The 21,306-nt window shown below is 32.6% G+C and overlaps 1 pseudogene; it reads left to right on the plus strand.

Annotated features, from left to right (window-relative positions):
• The first annotated feature begins 3,399 nt into the window (after nucleotides 1–3,399).
• LOC114925017 (inositol oxygenase 4-like) lies at nucleotides 3,400–6,671 on the plus strand (annotated as a pseudogene).
• Nucleotides 6,672–21,306: the final 14,635 nt, after the last annotated feature.

A 21,306-nucleotide genomic window follows, 5' to 3' on the forward strand; every position in this document is an offset into this window, starting at 1 on the left:
CGAGGGTTCTAGTCCTAATAATATCTCCCTATAATTTATGTGTGAAATCTTGTGATGATTTAATGGCTTAATCTAAGCATATAGACAAAGTTCTTGATAGGCATAGTGATGAAACTATTTCAAATAATCGCTTAAGATTGAAGATATCTATTGATGCTATTCGATGGATTACATTTCAAGCATGTGCATTTAGAGGCGGCAATGAAAGTCCTGGATCTTTGAATAGGAAAAATTTTATTGAGTTAATTAAACTTTTAGCTTCGTGTAATCAAAATGTTAATAATGTTATCCTTGAAAATTTTCCTAGAAATGCTCAATATATATCTCCCAGTGTTCAAAAAGATATATTGCATATCTTTGCTAGAAAACTGCGTGGAACAATTCGAGAAGAAATTGGTAATTCTAAATTTTGTTTAATTATTGATGAAGCAAGAGATTAGTCAAAGCGAGAACAAATGTCTGTGGTTTTAAGATTTGTAGACAAGCATGATTGTGTTAAAGAAAGATTTTTTGATCTTATACATGTTTCTGATACGTGTTCTTTGACATTGAAAACAGAAATTTCATCAGTTCTTTTTCATCATAATCTTGATGTTCAAAATCTTTGGGGACAAGGTATGATAGAGCTAGTAATATGCGTGGTGAATGAAATGGATTCCAAGCTCTATTTTTGAAAGATTGCCCATTTTCTTATTACATTCATTGTCTTGCTCATCGATTAGAATTAGAACTTATTTCTGCAGCCAAAGAAGTTTGCTATGTTCATCAATTCTTTTCAAAACTTACACTAATTATGAATATTGTGACTATTTCTCCTAAACGTCATGATCAGTTAAGGGTTGCTCAAGCAAATAATGTTGCAAACTTAATTGCCAATGATCAAATTGTGACAGGTAGTGGACTTAATCAAAGAGTTGAAAATACTAGATGGGAGTAGGGGTGGAAACAGGCCAGGCCAGGCCAGGCTTTACTCTTAACAGGCCAGGCCTGTAATAGAGTATATTGGCCTTAGCCTGGCCTGTAGCCTGGTATAGGCTTTTTAATAAGTACTGAGTCTGGCCTGTTGTTAAATCTGGCCTGGCCTGAAGCCTGTCACTAGGCCTGTTTTTTTTTTAATAATAATTAAATTTAAGATATAATTTAATTTTTAAAATTATAAAATATTAAATAATAAATTTATGAATAATATTGATACAAAATACATTTATATAACTAAAGAGACAAATGGCTGAGTGGATAAAGGTATTTTCATAAGATAGAAGACCCAAGTTCAAATCCTTCCAATAGCATTTTTACTAGTATAATAAAACTCTTTATATATATTTGCAGGCTCAGGCCGGCCTGACAGGCCCAACAGGCTATTTCAAAAGCCTAGGCCTGGCCTTTTAAAGAATATAGGCTTTTTTAGTAGCCTGAGCCTGGGCCTATTTCCTATCAGGCCAGGCCAGGTCAGGCTGAACACAGGCCAGGCTGCAGGCCCCTGACAGGCCGCCTGGCCTATTTCCACCCCTAGATGGGAGTCTCATTTGAATTCTGTACGTAGCTTGCTATGCATGTTTGATTCTACTTGTGAAGTTCTTCAAAAAATACTGAAGAAGGCAATTTTTTCACTCGTGGTAATGTTAGTGCTGCTTATGATGTTATCACATCCTTTAAATTTGTCTTTGTTTTGCATTTGATGAGAAATATTTTGGAAGTTGTTAGTCATGATCTTTATCAAGCTTTGCAATGAAAAAATCAAGACATATTGAATGTTTTAACTCTGGTTTTCTACTACCAAGACTTTAATCCAAAGAATGAGAGAATCATGTTGAGAGGCTTTCATAAAAGAAGTTATATTATTTTGTGAGAAACATGAAGTTGAAGTTCCTGATATGAATGCATTGCATATTCCTAGAAGAGGCCAAACTCGCAAAATTGTTAACCAAATTTCAGTGGAGCATCATTACCATGTTAATTTATTTATAGCTGTAATTGATACACAATTGCAAGAGCTTAATGGAAGATTCAATGATAATATGGTAGAATTACTTACTTTAAGTTCAACTTTAGATCCTAGAGATAATTATAAGTTCTTCAGTATCAACAAAGTAGTATGTGAATTAGTAGAACGTTAATGGTTTTATCTGTGACTTCAGTGACCAAGAGAAATTTCACATTAGAATGCAACCTCAACATTATGAACTTGATGTTCCTAATCATGTTGAGTTAACTAACTTGTGCACAATTTCGGAGTTAAGTCAAGGACGATTAACGAAGATAGGAAAGTCTTTAACATGTCATTTGACTGATTGTTTGATTAGCTTGGTATTAACTCTCCCTGTTTCAACTGCTATAACTAAGAGATCTTTTTCAGCTATGAATATTGTGAAGAATAGACTCAGAAACAAAATAGAAGATGAATTTCTTACTAATTGTCTTTTGATTTACATTGAGAAGAAGATTGCTAAAAGATTTGACACAGATTCTATCATCGATGAATTTTATGATATGAAGAATCGACGTGTATCACTTTGTTAGTAAAAAGTACACATATTTTTCTATACTTTAAATATATATTTTCTATTGGTATATTTTTATAATACATCTTACATTATAATTTATTTGTATATTTTTTTAAATATTATATATATTATGGACCCACATGATAACATTTTTGGATCCGTTCCTGATTGTAAAAAGGTTTTGGAGAGAGTATGAATACATGGTGTATTTAGGAATAAAAATAGGTAACAGTTATTTAAATTTTTTTAAAAAATTAAGTATATTTACTAAAGTTTTATTTTAAATGTTGTCTAAAATATAATTTTAGCTACATTGCTAATATTTTAATAGCTACATTGCCAATATTTTAATACATATTAAAAGATAAATGTTACTAAATATCTAAAATATAATAGTGGGTGAATTTGGTAAGCATACTGCTGGCATATAGTTGTTGGCATAAATTTAATTAATTGGAAAGTTACTAAGAATGGTATGGTTTTGGTTTATACAGATAATGATAAATCCTCCGAAACGTCATTTTAGTTAAGGATTCCAAGATTTCAAATTTCACGACAAGGACTTGGTGTTGTACTATATAAACTCGTTTTGTCCTAAGTTATTGTCACACCCATTTTCACTGGAGTTTCATATCCCTTCTTCCAAGTTTCTAAGCTTCTTTGTCCTGTGCTTCGCTTCTTGCTTATTTGAAATAGAGAAAATGGCCATCCAGGCTGAGCACCATGCCCATGGTTTGATTATGTTTTTCTTCTTCTTTTAAAAAAAAAGTATTGGAGCGTTATTTTTTCTTTCTGGGTAGAAAATCCCATATATCTCAATTTGTTTTTTTTTCTAGGTTCCCAAGCTGAGGAAAAGAAGAATGTGCACACCGAAGAAACCAGTGAGCTTGTGTCGGCAAAGGACAGAATGTTTAAGGCCCCAAAAAGCAATGCATTTGGCCAATCTTTCAGGTTTCAGTTCCCCTTTATTTCAATATTCTCTTTTATTTGATTTTTATTTCTTTGATTTAAAATTTATGATTTTAAGCAGCTAACGCCATATATTTGACATAAATTCACTCATCTAAAAAAATTTAAATTAATATAATAAGACATATAAATAATTATATCTCTAATATAAATTTTGACATATATAAAAGTCTTATTTAAACTTAAAATGTGATTGTGCATAGATATTTTTTTTTAAGATTTTTTATCTTAATTTTTTTAATAATAAAAATTAAACTCTAACTTTCTTTAGTAATAGAAAAGACATATAAATTGCTACATTTCTTTATCTAATATTTTTAACAATTTAATTTTGTTTTAAATGTTAAATATGCAACTAATTACATATGTCAATATAATTTAAAAATAAAAAACCTAACTTAAACTTAGTTTGCTCTAATTTTACTACATAAAGGGCGAGAAAAATTTTGTATCTTTGTGACCCACGTTCTCTCAATAAAACTGAGATTTCTTTTTTATATTTTTGAAAGAATTTAATTTTGATCACAAAGTAAAAGACTTTTCATATATATACCAAATCATATATCAATAAATATAACAACTTTTTATATCTAATTACTATTTAAATAATAATTTAAAATATTGTGTAAAATAATTTACAAATTCATAACCCTTCATAAAAAGCTTACATATACCATACAATAATACACATACAAATTTGTAAAAATGGCTTCAGATATCGATCAAAGTGAAATCAGTCTTCTAATGAGATTATTTGGCAGGGATTATGATATTGAAAGTGAAAGACAAAAAGGTGTGGAAGAATTCTATAGATTACAATACATTAATCAGACATATGACTTTGTAAGTCAAATTCTTATTTTCCTCAAACATGTTTATATATACTAATACACAATAACATGAAAGCTCAATGCTAATTCATGAAAATTTCATTTGCTAATAATATAGGTAAAGAAAATGAGGGAGCACTATAAGAAATTGGACAAAGCAGAAATGAGCATATGAAAATGTTGTGAGCTGCTTAATGAAGTAGTGGATGATAGTGATCCTGATTTGGATGAACCTCAAATTCAACATTTATTGCAAACTGCAGAAGCCATTAGAAAAGATTATCCTAACGAAGATTGGTTACATTTGACTGCTCTCATCCATGGTAATTAAATTTGAAATCTTAGATTTTTTTTTCATTTTCTATTATAAAGGTTAATTAGTTTAATTTTAGTTATTTTTTGTCCTTTTATTTTAAGAAAGTTTTTTCATTATTGATAGATAGTTAATATGAATTGACAAATGAATATTTGTTTATTTCAGATCTCGGAAAGATTCTTCACCTTCCTCAATTCGGTGAACTTCCTCAATGGGCTGTTGTTGGTAAGAACTTTCTTATTCTTTATGATATTTTTTTTTTAAATGAAATAATCTTTTGAATATTATGTTTTAGAAATAAAATTTAATTACAATATTTAAAATTAATTATCATTTTAAAACCATAATACAAAACCAAATTTTTATTAAGTCATTATGGCTACATTAAGGTTGAGAGAGTGTAAATAATTAATTATAAAAATATTTGTGTTGTAATTATTTTGATTCAATTTACAATATTTTAAATAAGACACATCCCTATATTTCATGTATAATTATTTTATCAATCTTTAAATTCCCAATTAGCTAGTTTTGGCATGTTACTTTAAATTAAACATTTAACCAAATGATTAAATACATATTTGCAGGAGATACCTTTCCTGTTGGTTGTGCCTTTGATGAAAAAAATGTTCACCACAAGGTAGCCTTCCTCTTCTAACAAAACTGTAAAAATGACCCCTTTTTTTGCATGTCTCTAAAACAATCATGTTAAATTTATATTAAAATTAACAATCAGTATAAAATACATATTAAAATATAAAATACATATTAAAAATAAATTAAATTATACATATATTTATAAATAATATATAATGGTTAATTTTAGTGTATAAATAATATATTTTTATTCTAAAATTATTATCAACCAATAATATAAACTTTTTCTATGCTTCAGTATTTCAAAGAAAACCCAGATAGCAAAAATCCTGCTTATAACACTAAAGATGGAGTCTATAGTAAAGGGTGTGGATTAGACAATGTACTCATGTCATGGGGACATGATGACTATATGTATATGGTGAGTAATTAAATATATAGTTATAATTTATATATAATTTATTTATTATTTTGTTCAAGATATATAATAAATTTATACTTCACTTGAATTTATAGGTAGCAAAGGAAAATGGAACCACTTTACCTTCACCTGGCTTATTCATTATTAGATATCACTCATTTTATCGTAAGTATTTTTATTTACTATGTGCTTTTCCTTTTATGTCATAAGAAGGCATTTTTTGTTGGGCAACAAAAGTTCGTTTTATTTTGTAAACCAAAAAAAAATCATAATTATTTTTTAGAATTTTCTTTCAATAACGATGTATTAAGCTTAAAACTCTTTTGCAGCTTTGCATAAGGAGGGAGCATATACTCATTTCATGAGTGAAGAAGATTTTGAGAACTTGAAGTGGCTTCACATTTTCAAGTTAGTCTTTTTTTAATATATATATATATCAAATAATTTGCACACAGCATTTGGTATTATTACTAATCAATAACATCACCTGTAATTTTATGTATTATGTAGTAAATATGATCTCTATAGCAAAAGCAAAGTTTTGGTGGACGTTGAAAAAGTAAAGCCATACTATCAATCACTTATTGACAAGGTGGGGGCACAAATTTCAAATAGATTATTGCTCATTTTGTTTTATTTGAATTCCTTTTCTTGTTTCTTAATGTGACGTTCTTACTTTTTTTTTTTTTTTGAATGCTTTTATAGTATTTTCCAGCAAAGCTGAAGTGGTGAAGAATCAATATAAGTTAATTAATGGATCTACCTCAAGGGCCTGGAGGGAATTGATTAATTTTCCTTGAGAGCAAGTTAAAAAATAGAGACCGATTGGCGATTGCATATATGTGTTGTAATGTATTAATTTCTATAATTACATATATGTGTTGTAAATCACAAATAGATTACTTTATATGAGACTTTTCAGTGATATATATACTCAATAATATGATGTAAACTATTAAAATGAATGAATGATGGATGAACCTGTATATATATGAATTCTTATTCATACATATCAAAATAACAATCAATTAATATAATCAATCAATTAATACAGTAACTACTAGAAAAAATGATTTTTAGTGACTATTTATTTTGTTTTTAGTGATAATTAAAATAGTCATTAATATAATTACTAGCAATTAGAGATTAACCGTCTTATGTTTTGTCACTAAAAGATTTTAGTGATAATTATATAATTGCCAATAAAGATCTTTTTAATGGCCGCTAAAAATTATCACTTTTTGTAGCAATTATACAATTGTCAATAAAAAAAAATTTTAATGGCCCCTAAAGTTATAATTTTTTGTGACCATTTTCTCAAAATTTTATATGGCTACTAAAAGTAATTCTAAGATTATAATATTATTCACTTTTAGTTGCTATTATTATTTTCGCTAAAACTTTAACACATTTTTTAATTATATTATACTCATTTTATTAAGACTAACAATATATCTTTTTTTCTAAAATCTCAAATTATTTTTCAGATAATTATTATTATTTGTAAATAATATAAATATACTAAAATTAATTACTACAAAATAAAATATTTTATTAAACACAATATCAATAACAAGTTTACATATCTAATCTAGGAAGTAGGTTCTAAAATGTAAAAAATTAAAATAGTAACATCCAATAAAATATGTCTTGTGATTAAAAAACTACAATTAAATGTAATTAGGAAAGGATACAAAAATTTGGTAGAAGTGGGACCAAAAATTAAAATATTGTATAATCAAATATAATATTATATATTTAGTAATATATAATCATGATTAATATTTTTTAATTAAAAATACTAATAAGTGCTTGTTATATAAAAAAATTATCTTAATTCTTATAAATTTTATTTTTTATTTTGGATTCGATAAAATATAAAAATGGTCTATTTTTTAATTAGTTTATTTTATTGAGTATTATTGTGACAATAAATTATATTTTTATGTTTCATATCATAAAAAAATACTATAAAATAATATAAATAAGTTGTTCTAATAATTTTGTTATATGTAATTAAAATATATTCGTGTATAAAATATAAAAAATATAATCATTTAAATGAATTTACTTAATATGTTAAAATTTTTATATCATGATAAAAATACATAAATTTTAAAATAATTTATTTTTATGTATGTACAATAATATATAAAGATTGTTTTAGTTATTATAAATACTAAAGTATTTTTATATGATAATAGGTGTAAAAATTAAGAGAAAAATATTAAAAAACAAAAAGTTTAAATTTTAAAATATTTAAAAATTTATTTAATCCAAAATTAATTGACAATAATATTTTTTTCAATTTAAGGATTATTATTTATTTTTGAGTTTAATAATTTTATTATTTATATAAGACAATTATTTACTCTTCTATTTTTAAATAAAAAATAAAATTATATAGTATATAATAACTTTATATACTTAAAATTATTTATTTTTGTTCAAAAAAAAGACGGGGGCAAAGCCTATGCTTGCCCCTCCTTGGATCTGTCCCTGAATGTAATTGCATATAATATTTGAGTTCTAAGTATTAGCATTTACATTGAACATAATTATACATATACTTATTTTACTATTTTATAATGATAATAAAACCTATTACAAAATTTCAGATAAGAATAACCATAGAAAAGCATGTTTTTTTCACTCTTCAAGCTTTCTGTAATACCCTACCACACACAGCTTTACAATTAAATCATAAATTAAAGGTTGCGAGGCATTATGATACCTAAAAGAAAGATACATATATAATATTTGAAGAATAATAATATCATTAGGAGCCTGTGAAAATTTTTTTAAACAATTGACAGCCGTTAATCACACTCAAATCATGTTAATGCAAGTGAACATCGTATACAAAAGCAAAACAGGTTTACATATATAGGTACGTAAGTTCTGAAATAAGATATTTAATAATTATTAGTTTCGACCCGTGAAGAAAAAGCCGGCTAGAATATTACACCAGAATATTCCTGTTTTTCCAAATAAAAACTTCTAATAGGAATATACAAAAAAGATTTCAAAAGTAGAGAAAACTCTAAATAAATAAAAGTGAACTTCAAAAGAATATCCTTCATTTCGCCAAACAGAATCTCACACACTCAACGAGGTGCGTCACACCCTATATTTGAAAAATAGAAAAACCACGATGGGTGAGAATTCGAAGGTTCCCAGTAGAGTAATAGTTCCAAATAAAGACTATATAAAGAGATATGAACCCACTAGACAATCCTAATTCTCCAACTTCACAGAAGTTCAAGTCCAGGATTTTAGCTAATCCCAACTGGGTCAATTTGCTAAAGTCTCAGCGTTATCAATTACCTCTAACCTCAATCATTTCCAATATAATCTCATCTTTACTCCTAATATCCAATTACTCGGTTCAGTATTCAGTTCGGTAATTTCAATCACAAAAAAAAAAATCAATACGGAGTTAATTGCTAATTTTAACATACTTTGAACTACCAACGATCTCATTCATTCACATAGTCATAATCACCATTAATTTCAAGTCTCAAGTCTCAATTGTGAAACCATACACAAAAAATAAGAAGTACAAAACAAATACAACTAAAGAGCAATCACAACAAATAGTACATTTAACAGTTAACAGAAATTCAATTGGACAAACCAAAATAGTTATGCACACTCAAACAATAGCAAACAAATGCACATAATATATGCTTGTCCTATTGGCTGTGAGCTCACTTGTCGGTTAAACTGCTTGACTCGACACATCCGGTAGTGAACTCGGACATGATCTCTCGGTTGTGCATCTTCAGAAGGAATATAAACGAATGAGAGTATCTTTTCCCCTTCTCTTGGAGGAATTATGAAGGAGTGTGTCTTTCCACATACGAAAGAATGTGCGTTTTCACCTTGTAACCAGAGAGAAATGTGCTATCAGGGATATAGTGCCCGCCACACTTTTGGGATATAGTGCCCGCCACATTCTTGAGATATGGTGTCCTACACACTCTTGGGATATAATTTCCGCCACACTTTTCAATCATAATCACAATCAAAATTGAAACCACCATCCTAACCACAGTTGGAAATTGAACCGAAGAGAATCCTCAACCTTCTATCCAATCCCCGATGCAACAAGGGAGGGAATTCTCAACCTTAAACTTTTTCTTCGCAATAAGAGAGGGAATCCTTCATCCTCAACTTACCACTTTAATTATCACTTTACTTTTTGAATGTCTATCTTGTGAAACTTGCCCTCTATTGTGTTTTTCCAATTTTGGTAAAGTCTTGAAAACCATATAACCTTTTGCATCGAGCATTCTGGTATCTTCTGCCTTACACCATGCTCTATCCTTATATCTAAATCTTATAGCTATTCAGTATTTTACATATATATATATATGCTAAACTTTCTTACTTATTTAAAAGCATTTAGAAAGCAGAGTACTGATTCTTTGTATTACCTTATGTATTCTTTTATTTTTCGAGGACGAAAAGTTTTATAAGGTGGGTGGAATGTAAGACCCAGAACTTTTAAAAAGTTACTATGAACTAATTTTAAATTATATATATTTGTTTATAGTTTTAAGTTCAAAAATTATTTTATTGAAGATAATTAAAGGTAGTTTTGATTAATTGGATTTGAAACAAATTAAGGTTTTTATCCAAACACTATAATTTTGAATTATCTTCCTATTTACCAATGTTTTGAAAACCGGACCGGACCGGCCGGTTCAACCGGGTTAACCGAAAACCGGTCACCTAGCCGGTCCGGTCCACCTACAAAACCGTGCTGCCAAACACCGGTCAGAAAACTGGTCGAACCGGTGGTTAACCGGCAAACCGGACGAACCGGTCCAGTTTCTTTAAGTACCGGTTTTCCCCCGTCAATGAAAATGGCGTCGTTTGGTTTTTTTTTTTAAAATAAAGAAAAAACGCCGAAGAGTGAAGAATGCGTTGCAGTTAAATCCCTAATCACTAATCAATTAAACTCTTCCAAGAAGGCAAGACCACTCCCACTCCCAAAGTCCCAACCCTAAGCTCTTCTAGGCTGGAGCTTCTGTATGCGAAGGAGAACCGACACCGTGAATCGAGGGTCACTGTCGCGGGTAGTCCGTCACCGTCGCTCACCATCGCGGGTCGTCGCCCACCGCCGCGGGTCGTCACTCACCGCCGCGGGTCGTCGCTCACGATTCTGTTCTCTATTTCGAGGCTCGAGCTTCTGGCCTTCTGTTCTCTACTTCATCTTGCAGTAAGTTCTGGTTTCTGGCTCTTTCTTCTGTTCTTGGCTTCTTGGTGTTTTCATTTTTTGTTCTGGGCTTTTGATCTTCTATTCATATTCCTGTAATTTTTTTATTTTGTTTTTGGCTTCTATTCTTCTATTCATTTTTTGTTCTGGGCTTCTGTTCTTGACTTCTTGTGTTCATATTCTGTTTTTATTCCTGGCTTCTGTTCTTCTTCAATATATCAATTATTATATGATTAATGAAATGTTAAATAAATTTGTTGCATGTTGAATTTGAGAATTAATTTGATGTATGTTGAATTTGAGAATTTTGCTTTGCTCTATTCTTCTATTTCGATCTGTTTTCAATTCTGCTCTGTTCAATTTAGATGGAACAGTCATAAAATGATCAGCAACAATAACATAATACTGTACAAGAAATTTGGATTTTTTATTTGCGTTTTACAGAAATTTTCAATTTGTTTAGTGTGCAATAGCATTGCTATACTTTGTACTAGGGTAGATAATTTTCTATGTCAATTGATAAAGTGTGTGTTCAGGCCCATTGTTGGTCCAAACCCTATAACAGAACTTTGTTATGAATGAATGATCTTGTTTTCAATGGATGCTGATTGTTGCTTGTGTGGTTTGTTTGTTACAGAAAGTACAAAAGGCTCTTTTGCAATCCGATGTTCACTCAAAATTTGCTTGAGTTTTTTATTTATTTTGAATGCTATATAGAATATTTTGGATTCTGGATTCTGGATTATGTGATTCTGGATTTTTTTTAATGCTATATTCAAGGTTGTGATTTGTATATTGAATTTTTTTTATAATTTCACTGTATATTTAATTAAACCGGTTTAACCACGGTTTGACCCCGGTCAGACCAATGAACCACTGAACCAATTACTTGACCGGTTCAATGACCGGTCCGGTTCTCAGAACCTTTCTATTTACAATTTAAAGTCTTGGAAATTCAAAAAAAATAATTATATTTGGCTATTTAAATTAGAATTTTATTTAATTTTACAATTATTGAACTATTTTCTATATTTAAATTACAAAATTAGTAGTTGTAAAATAATAAGATTTTTATATGATATTCTTTGTATAAATAAATACTTTAGGTTTTTGTTAATAAAGAAAATTAATTATATTGTATTATGTTTTCAATTAGAGCATTTGATTGAGATTAATTAGTACTTTGATACAACAAATAATATTTTTAACTAGTTTTAAGGATTAAATTAGATTTCAAATTAATTCTCTATAACCCCCTAATTTTTATTAAAATTACCAAGAACACCCTTATACCTAATTTTACCCAAAACAAACCCTACTCTAACCAAATTGAACCCTAACTCCCCTAATTCAAGCAGCAGCCGCAGCCCCCACTATCCTAGACACACACATGCAGAAACAAAATGAAAAGAAAAGAAACAAAGAAAGAAACAAAAAAAAAGGCAGAGGGAAACGGGGAAGGGAGATCCGAGGGAGGAGAGCGCCAATGGAGGAGGGAGGAGCTCGTGCCATCATCGCGGACCACCGCTGCCACTACGTCCTACTTCTTGCGCCGCCACCGTCGTCCAGGAGGCTGCCGCTACTATTCACCGTCAACGTTCGTCCTCACGGTGTTGCCATTGTCCTTGAAGTTCACGAAAAGAGAGACTGACGAAAGAGGGTGGCGCACACGGGAGAGGAAGAAGCTGCCTCTGCGCCGCCATCGTTGACGAGCTCAGCCACCTCGCTTTTGATGCTACCAAGGGTTAGCTGCTGGTGAGAAGGCACCATCGCGTTGGGGGTTGCCGTCGAGAAGGAAGCCGTCGGGTCGCGCGCGCACGCACACACACACACACACACACACACACACACACACACACACACACGCACGCACGCACGCACGCACGCACACACACACACACACACACACACACACACACACACACACACACACACACACACACACACACAGAGAGAGAGAGAGAGCAGGGAGCAGAGGAGAGAGAGGGGAGACCCGTGCCCAGCCACCGCCACTTTTGCCGCTCGAGACCCGCTGCCGTTGCCGGAAAAACACTACCAGTAAGGTTTTAAGTATTGGGTTTCATTTCTTTTGAGTTTCCGAAAGCGTTACAATCATTGCATGTTAGTTTCAGTTGCTGTCGCCGGCGTCCAGTCGCCACTGCCACTTGCGGTGGTTGCCGGGGTTGCTGCCAAACCGGTTCAGAGACTGCCGCTGCTTCATTTTGTCATTACAGTAAGTATTTTTGTTTTGGAGACCCCGCGTTAGCATTCTATTACGTGTATTAAAGTATTTGCGATGTTAATGGTCTTAGGAATTAGAAACCGAGTTTGCATCTAACGTTTGAGGCTGTTATGCTATTGAGAAAGCAAGCAGAGTTGAGGTTTTGGTTGTCGTCGATTTGGGTCGAGACGAAAGTATTTCTGTGAGGTATTTGGGTTATGGTTTTGACTTATCGAGGTAGGGGCCTTTTTAAAAAACTACACTTTATGAATTGGAATTATTATATATGGATATTGATGTGAGAAAATGTATCTTTGAGTGATTGTATAAGTCTTATGTATTATTGGTTGTCTTAGATGAATATGAATGCTTGTTTGGCTGAATTATTGTTCAGTTTTGTGAAATGGAATGTTCTGGAAATGCTTCTTTAAAGTTATTTTGTAAAAGCTTTGAAATCGAGTTTATCCTGTTGAAAATTGATTTGAGTTTGAATTGGTGTTCTTGAAATCTGAAAATGATGCACTTTTGGAAACAACTTGATTTTGAACTGATTTGGTTTTGAACCCGTTGAAGAGGGTTGCGGAATGGTTTGGTTGGGACCCAGAAAGGGTGGCAGAGTCCAAGTTTTAGGGGAGGTCTGCCAAAATTCCTATAAAATCTGAGACTTTATTGAAATATTATTTGGAAAATTATGAGTTAAAGACTTCTACTATTTTACTTGGATTATTTAAGAAAGGGATGACTTATGCTTTTGAAATGAATTATTAAAAAAGGAAACTATGATTTAGTCTTGTTTTTTAAGAAAAGTATTATATCTCCTTTGGGAGCAAGTTATTTAGAAGAAACTTATGTTTTAAGGTTGTTTTAAATGTAAAAAGGGTTTGTCTATGAATTTGACTTGAGGGTTTCAATTGGAGGAGTTTCAATGACTTTGAAAGAATGTGAAAGTTTATTGACAAGTCTAATTTTACAATGTTTTAGGAAAAGTTTAAAGCACTCTTTGAATTCTAAGTTTTTCAAGACTAAAACAATCTTTGAGCAGTTTGAAACGATTTATATTTAATCATGGGATTGGAGTTGGTTTTGTTTAAGTAAAATAAATAGTTTTGAAAATGTGTTCGGAGTAATTGATTACACAACTCGGTTTGACTTAGATTCTATTTTATTACTCAAATCAGGAATCCAAGGTTTTAAAGATTTTAAACGAATTTGATGAAATAAATTATGTTATTCTCCCCTAAAAACTTGAGACTCTGCTGAGGAACTTTTGTCACTAAATCCTATTTTAGGATGAATGATTTTGAATCTCTCAGAAAAAACTTTTAATTTGGTGTGGTTTTTGAAAAGTTATGGAAAGATGTTGAGAAAGGTGACTTTGTTTTAAAAAAAGAAATTTACGTTTGAGGAAAAGTGGCTTGTGAGCCTATAATGATTTGAGAAATGGGGAGTTTAAAGTTAAGTCTGGAAGGAATTGATTTTTGATTTCTGGTGCACGAAATTGTGATCATCAACAATGGCGCCAAAGGACTTGGAGCTCTTAAACGTGAATCACACTTTGTCACAATTCCGCACAACTAACCAGCAAGTGCACTGGGTCGTCCAAGTAATAAACCTTACGCGAGTAAGGATCGATCCCACGGAGATTGTCGGCTTGAAGCAAGCTATGGTCATCTTGTAAATCTCAGTCAGGCGGATTCAAATGGTTATGGAGGATTGATAATTAAAAGATAAATAAAACATAAAATAAAGATAGAGATACTTGTGTAATTCATTGGTGAGAATTTCAGATAAGCGTATGAAGATGCTTTGTTCCTCCTGAACCTCTGCTTTCCCATTGCCTTCTTCCAATCATTCATACTCCCTTCCATGGCAAGCTTATGTTGGGTTTCGCCGTTGTCAATGGCTACCTCCCATCCTCTCAGTGAAAATATTCCTGATGCTCTGTCACAACATTGGCTAATCAGCTATTGGTTCTCGATCATGTCGGAATAGGATCCATTGATCCTTTTGCGTCTGTCACACGCCCCACACTCGCGAGTTTGAAGCTCGTCACAGTCATCCCATCCCAGATCCTACTCGGAATACCACAGACAAGGTTTAGACTTTTCGGATCTCAAGAATGCTGCCAATTGATTCTCGCCTATACCACGAAGACTCTGATTTCATGGAATGGAAAGCTCGGTTGTCAGGCGAGGCAACCATGCGTCATGAACCAGAAGGCTAAGAGATATGCACTCAATCGAAGGTAGAACGGAGGTGGTTGTCAGGCACGCGTTCATAGGTGAGAATGATGATGAGTGTCACGGATCATCACATTCATCAAGTTGAAGAACAAGTGATATCTTAGAGAAGAAGTAGGCGTGAATTGAATAGAAAAACAATAGTACTTGTATTAATTCATGAAGAACAGCAGAGCTCCACACCTTAATCTATGGTGTGTAGAAACTCCACCGTTGAAAATACAAAAGTGATAATGGTGTTCATTGGCTTCGGCCCCAGAGGGGGAACCAGAAGAACCAAGATGAAAATACAATAGCAAAAGGTCCTATTTATAGAAAACTAGTAGCCTAGGGTTACAGAAATAAGTAATTAATGTAGAAATCTTCTTTCGGGCCCACTTGGTGTGTGCTTGGGCTGAGCATTGAAGCTTCTATGTGTAGAGACTTTTCTTGGAGTTAAACGCCAGCTTTTGTGCCAGTTTGGGCGTTTAACTCCAGCTTTTGTGCCAGTTCCGGTGTTAAACGCCAGAATTCTTGAGCTGACTTAGAATGCCTATTTGGGCCATCAAATCTCAGGCAAAGTATAAACTATTATATATTACTGGAAAGCCCAGGATGTCTACTTTCCAACGCAATTGAGAGTGCGCCAATTGGGCTTCTGTAGCTCCAAAAATCTACTTCGAGTGCAAGGAGGTCAGAATCCAACAGCATCTGCAGTCCTTTTTCAGCCTTTGAATCAGATTTTTGCTCAGGTTCCTCAATTTCTGCCAGAAAATACCTAAAATCACAGAAAAATACACAAACTCATAGTAAAGTCCAGAATTGTGATTTTTAATTAAAAACTAATAAAAACATAATAAAAATTAACTAAAACATACTAAAAACATACTAAAAACAATGCCAAAAAGCGTATAAATTATCCGCTCATCAATTTCAAAGTAAAGAGATTTGAGAAAAAGCGATTTATGACTTGAGTGATGACTTTATGAGTTTGATGATGTTGGATGGTAGAAGTGCTATTATGTTATGAGCCGGATGGCAGTACATGATAATGAATTATGGCTGGTTGTGGATTATGCTGAGCCGGATGGCTGTATTAATATCAAATTATGAGTGAATATGAATATGGATGATTATTGATTTGATAAAGTGATTGTTACACTTCCAATTATTTGAGATACGAGTTTTTTTGGGTGAAATCAGTGGCTAGCCACCACGTGCTCCGGGTTAAGACCCAATACTCTGCTGACCCTATGTCGTAAGTGTGGCCGGACACTGTGAAAGTTCCGGATGAGCTTGCCCCCGTGGATAAAAACCAGTGTGGGTGTTGTGTGATTATGATTATGATTGTGAATAACTCGAGTTGGGGATGCACGACAGAGGGACAGTCCAATGGTTAGCTACCAGGACTTGTCAGGTTGGCTTTATAACCGACAGATGGGACTCATCAGCCACTAGGATAGGCATTCATCATATGTATCTATGTGACATTGTTTGGGTGTGTATATTGTACTTGGTTTGCCTATGTGATTAATTGTATTTAACTGTTAATTGTTCTACTTGATCTAACTGCTTGATTGTGTTTGAATCTTCTTACTTGTGTTTGTGACTGAAAAATTGGTTGGATTGCAGTGGATTAGCTGTTGTTTGGATTGTTTGGGCCTAGGGCCATGGTTGATTATGAGATGGGCCGAAGGCCGTGTTTGGTTTGTATTTTTTTGGTTTAGGAAAGTATGAAAAACTAAACTGGTTCAGCATAGACTTAATGAACCTATGCTTGGGACAGCTTGGTCCTTCATGATGTCTAGGAGAAACTTTTAAAAAGGTTTTGGGATTTTTGAAGAGTTGACAATTTTCTCTTTTAAAAAGGATTTCAGATATTTGAATGTATGTTTTTAGTTTTGAAAGGATACATAAGGCGGATATTAATCACTGTACTTTAAAAAGAGTTTTATTTTCACGTATCCTATTATAGTAATTCTCTAACCCTATAGTGAGAACTAGCAAGGACGACGTTCTCACTCCCTATAGGTCTCTCTTTTCCAGGTTATGGACGACGAGGTTCGGAAGAACTTATATATTCCTCTTCTGTTTAAAAGATGTTTCGTATTTTATTATTTACTTTTCCCCTTGCCTTTATCTTTACAAGTTTGTTTAAGAGGGATAGGATCTTGATTATGTAATTCTTGTAAAACTAATAATATGTATATATGTATGTATGTATTCTTTGTAAGTATTATAATTTGTATTGAAAGTATGGATGTATGTTTGGAAAAATACGTGTTAAGTTCAAACAGGCTCATATTTTAGTATTAAATATTTTAAGAGTCGTCGTAATATCTGAGCTATCAGAATGGCGCAGTCGAAAGCGTGACATTTTGATAGTTTGGGTGTTACAATAGTGTCGTAGGTGAAAAATGTGAGTCAAAATTATTTCAATTTTCAATAATAAATAACAGCAGAAATTTACTTACTTATTCGAAAGGACCTAAACTCCCAAATTGAAGAGAACAAAAAAGAAGAGAATGAAAATTTAGTTTACAAGATTGAAAATATGTGAGTCAAAATTGTTTCAATTAATATTACACTTTATAAAATAAACTTACACTGTAGTAGTAGACCTCGTAATAACTGCTATATATTTGAGCGAATAGGTGCTATCCCTTTTTAGCCATTATTTTCTAATGTATGCGAGAAAAAAAAAAGTGTGAAGCTTAACTCACATAGATCATCATAGATGCAAATTCCATAGCTTATTGACACAACCTGGTGGAAAAGAGTAGTAATAAGTTATAACAAGCTAAGAAACATAATGATAATAAATTATAATAGCTAACATAACTAAAGCTATCTTCCATAAACAAAGTTTTTCAATAAACATTTGTATTAAGAAATACCTTGCTTCTGAACTCTGAATCAATAAATCAGTTGAACAAAAACATAGCTTAAAATTATAATTTGCAACTAGCTGAATATAATTTAAAGGATTTTGTAAATAAATGACAATAACAACAATAATGGGAATCAGATCAAAAGAATAAGAGGATTGAGATTTGTGCTTACAGAGATCTTCCGGCGTGGAGAACTGGTGGTGATCGGTGGGTTTGTTCTTGGAATTTCTCCTTCTCTTTGCAGTTCTGATTCAATCACTCATGCACACTACGATCAAATTAGAATAATGTTACTTTCTTATGCAGACAATACTTTGGAACAAAATTAAAACGAAATCAGAACAAGCATGAAATGAAAAAGAGACAACCAAAATTGAGAATAATAAAATCCTAGAATTAGATTAAGATTGAGAAAGGTTTGAAGGAGAATAAATCACGATCCAAAGAAAGAGAGATGAAGAGATTATACTGGAGAATAGTTTTTCATTCTTGATTTCAAAGGAAACAGCGATTGTGAGCACCGATTGGAAGAAGAGTATGAGCATGCAATGGCTCGTGAGTCATGAGCAGGGACGGATACATGGGGGAGGGGGCAAGTGGATACCTGGGCCCCTAACTTTTATAAAAAATATTAGTAGTATAATGATTTTTAAAGTTTTTTAAATCCCTAAACACTACATTCTCTTTCTTCATGTTCCTTGTTCCTTTTGACGCTCGGTATTCTTTTGGAGGCATAGCCACGCCCTCACATCACTGTCAAGTGTCACAAGTTTTCAATCATATCATTATATCAATTAAAGCAAAGGTACTCACTACTCATTCTACTTTTTACTTCTTTTATATAATTGTATAAAATTATTAATTAACAAATCATATTTTTTGACTATAAAATAATACAATTTTATGTTTTTTATGCTCACATAGATAAATTGGCTTATCCATATTTAGGATTTATTCTCTCTCTTTTTTTCGTTTCTTTTTTTTTTTAGTGAAATTGATAGTGACTTAGTGAAAAAATATTGTTATTGATGTTTAATTAATAAAAAATATTTAGACTTTGTTTATTCTTGTGAATATATAATTATTTGAATTCTTTTTTTTATCAGGTAAAAAGAAACTAGAACATTTTATGATGAGAAAGCAAAGTAAAATTGATGCAATTTTTAAGAGAAAAAGTTACTAATAATGTTGGAGTTCAAACAAGTCAACCCTCAAATCTTATTTCACAAGAAGTTCAAGTAAGTGAACTCTCTAATCATACTCAAAATACACATCAACATGAAGCCAAAGTTCCAATATTAGAAAGAGATATTGATATCTCTTTACTAGAAAGGGATCCAAGAAAGCGACGTCCGATTTGATAGTATAATGTCAATGAACGTGATAATATTTGTAGAGCATATATAATAGTTGGGGAGATAAGCCTCAAAGTGGTCCCTGAAGTTATCCTCGAGTCTCATAGTGATCCCTGAAGTTAAAAATTACTCATATTCATCCCTGAAGTTACACTCCGGAACTCAGACTTGTCCTTCGGGTCAATTTCGTCCAGCTGGCACAACCGGAAAGCTGACATGGACTCGTTGGTGACACGCTGTCAGCACAACGGCTAGCTGACGTGGCGACGTAAACTGTTTTGACGCAATTTGGTCTCTAAATTGAGGTTAAAAACCCTAACTCCTAATTGACTCTCTTCTCCATCGCACACTCTCTTCTCCTCTCTTCTCTATCACACCAGAGGTGACTCTCTTCTATTGCTTCTCTTACAGTGTCTTCTACATCTTCAAAAACCACACGTTATGGCTAGCGCAAACAACGCAGCTGGGATCTCTAACAACCCACGATCATTTGGACGCATCATGAGGAGAATGAATAGAAACAGAGATGCACGTCTGCCAGAATGGTGTGAGTGCGGGTTGAGACCAGTGTTGTGATGGTCAGCGACGGATTCTAATCCAGGGAGACCGTTCGTGGGTTTCCCAAACTACAATGTAAGTGTTTGATGCTATTGTTTGCTGTAATTCTGGATGTAAACTTGGTTGATTCACTTTCCAGGGTGCATACTGCAGGTAACAGGTGGTGTGGGTTGTTTCTAGGGGTGGATAAAATTCTGGAAGAAGATGCGGTAACATGTGATGGTAGAACAAGCTCTTCAAATGACAACGAAGAATGTGATTATAAGCAAAACAAGCTCTGTTTCATATTAGATATGCAGAGAATCATATGTATGTGATTGCATATGCAATTGTCCCTGTTGAAAATACTAAAAACTGGAGGTGGTTCTTGGAATTACTTCATGAAGACTTGGGAGATTATAAGCAAAACAAGCTCTGTTTTATATCAGATAAGTAGAAGGTACGTTTTAGAAATTTATTTGTTGTTGTATAATTAGTATTGGCTGTTGTGATAATAGAATAAGTGAGAAGATATTCATTACAGAGTAGTTGGATCACTGCTTATATAATGAACTGATGTGTATATAATGAACTACTGCTTTACTTAGTAGATGGACTAATGCTTGATGAACTGCTGTGTATATAATGAACTGATTTGTATGTAAAGAATAGGGACCATTTTGATGTCACTTATAACACTGAAGGGACCATTCTGATGTCACTTATGTAACTCTAGAGCTGCTAATGAGGATGCTGCTGTTGCTGCAAGGCTGCTGCTGCCCAATCCCTTGCTGCTAATGGTGGTGAAGCCACCCTTGTCCCACAACCCCCACCGAAATTCAGCTTGAACTCAGTCAACTACCCTTGTCACAAACTGATGACTTTCAATAGGTTCAAAAAATTAGATGCATTCATTTTATTATGTGCATGTTCTTATGCACTTTTACTAACTATTTTACCTGTCTTCACGAATAGGTTTTGCCTTCTCCTGTGAGGCCACCAAAACTCCCTCCCAAAAGGAAGTCCTCCAAACAAGAAAAGGCAACTCCAGGAAGCAACAATCAAGCAGCAACCACCCAATCAGCAACCAATTAACCCGCAACAAATCATCTGTCTCATCCTATGCAAGGTGCATCACAGGGGACCGTTACAAGGCTTGCTAACTTCATGAAGTTTGTTTCCAACCTTGGATTCAGACCACCCAAAAACAAAAGATGAAGAC

This window comes from Arachis hypogaea, chromosome 13, assembly GCF_003086295.3.
Source record: "Arachis hypogaea cultivar Tifrunner chromosome 13, arahy.Tifrunner.gnm2.J5K5, whole genome shotgun sequence".
Lineage (NCBI taxonomy): Eukaryota > Viridiplantae > Streptophyta > Magnoliopsida > Fabales > Fabaceae > Arachis > Arachis hypogaea.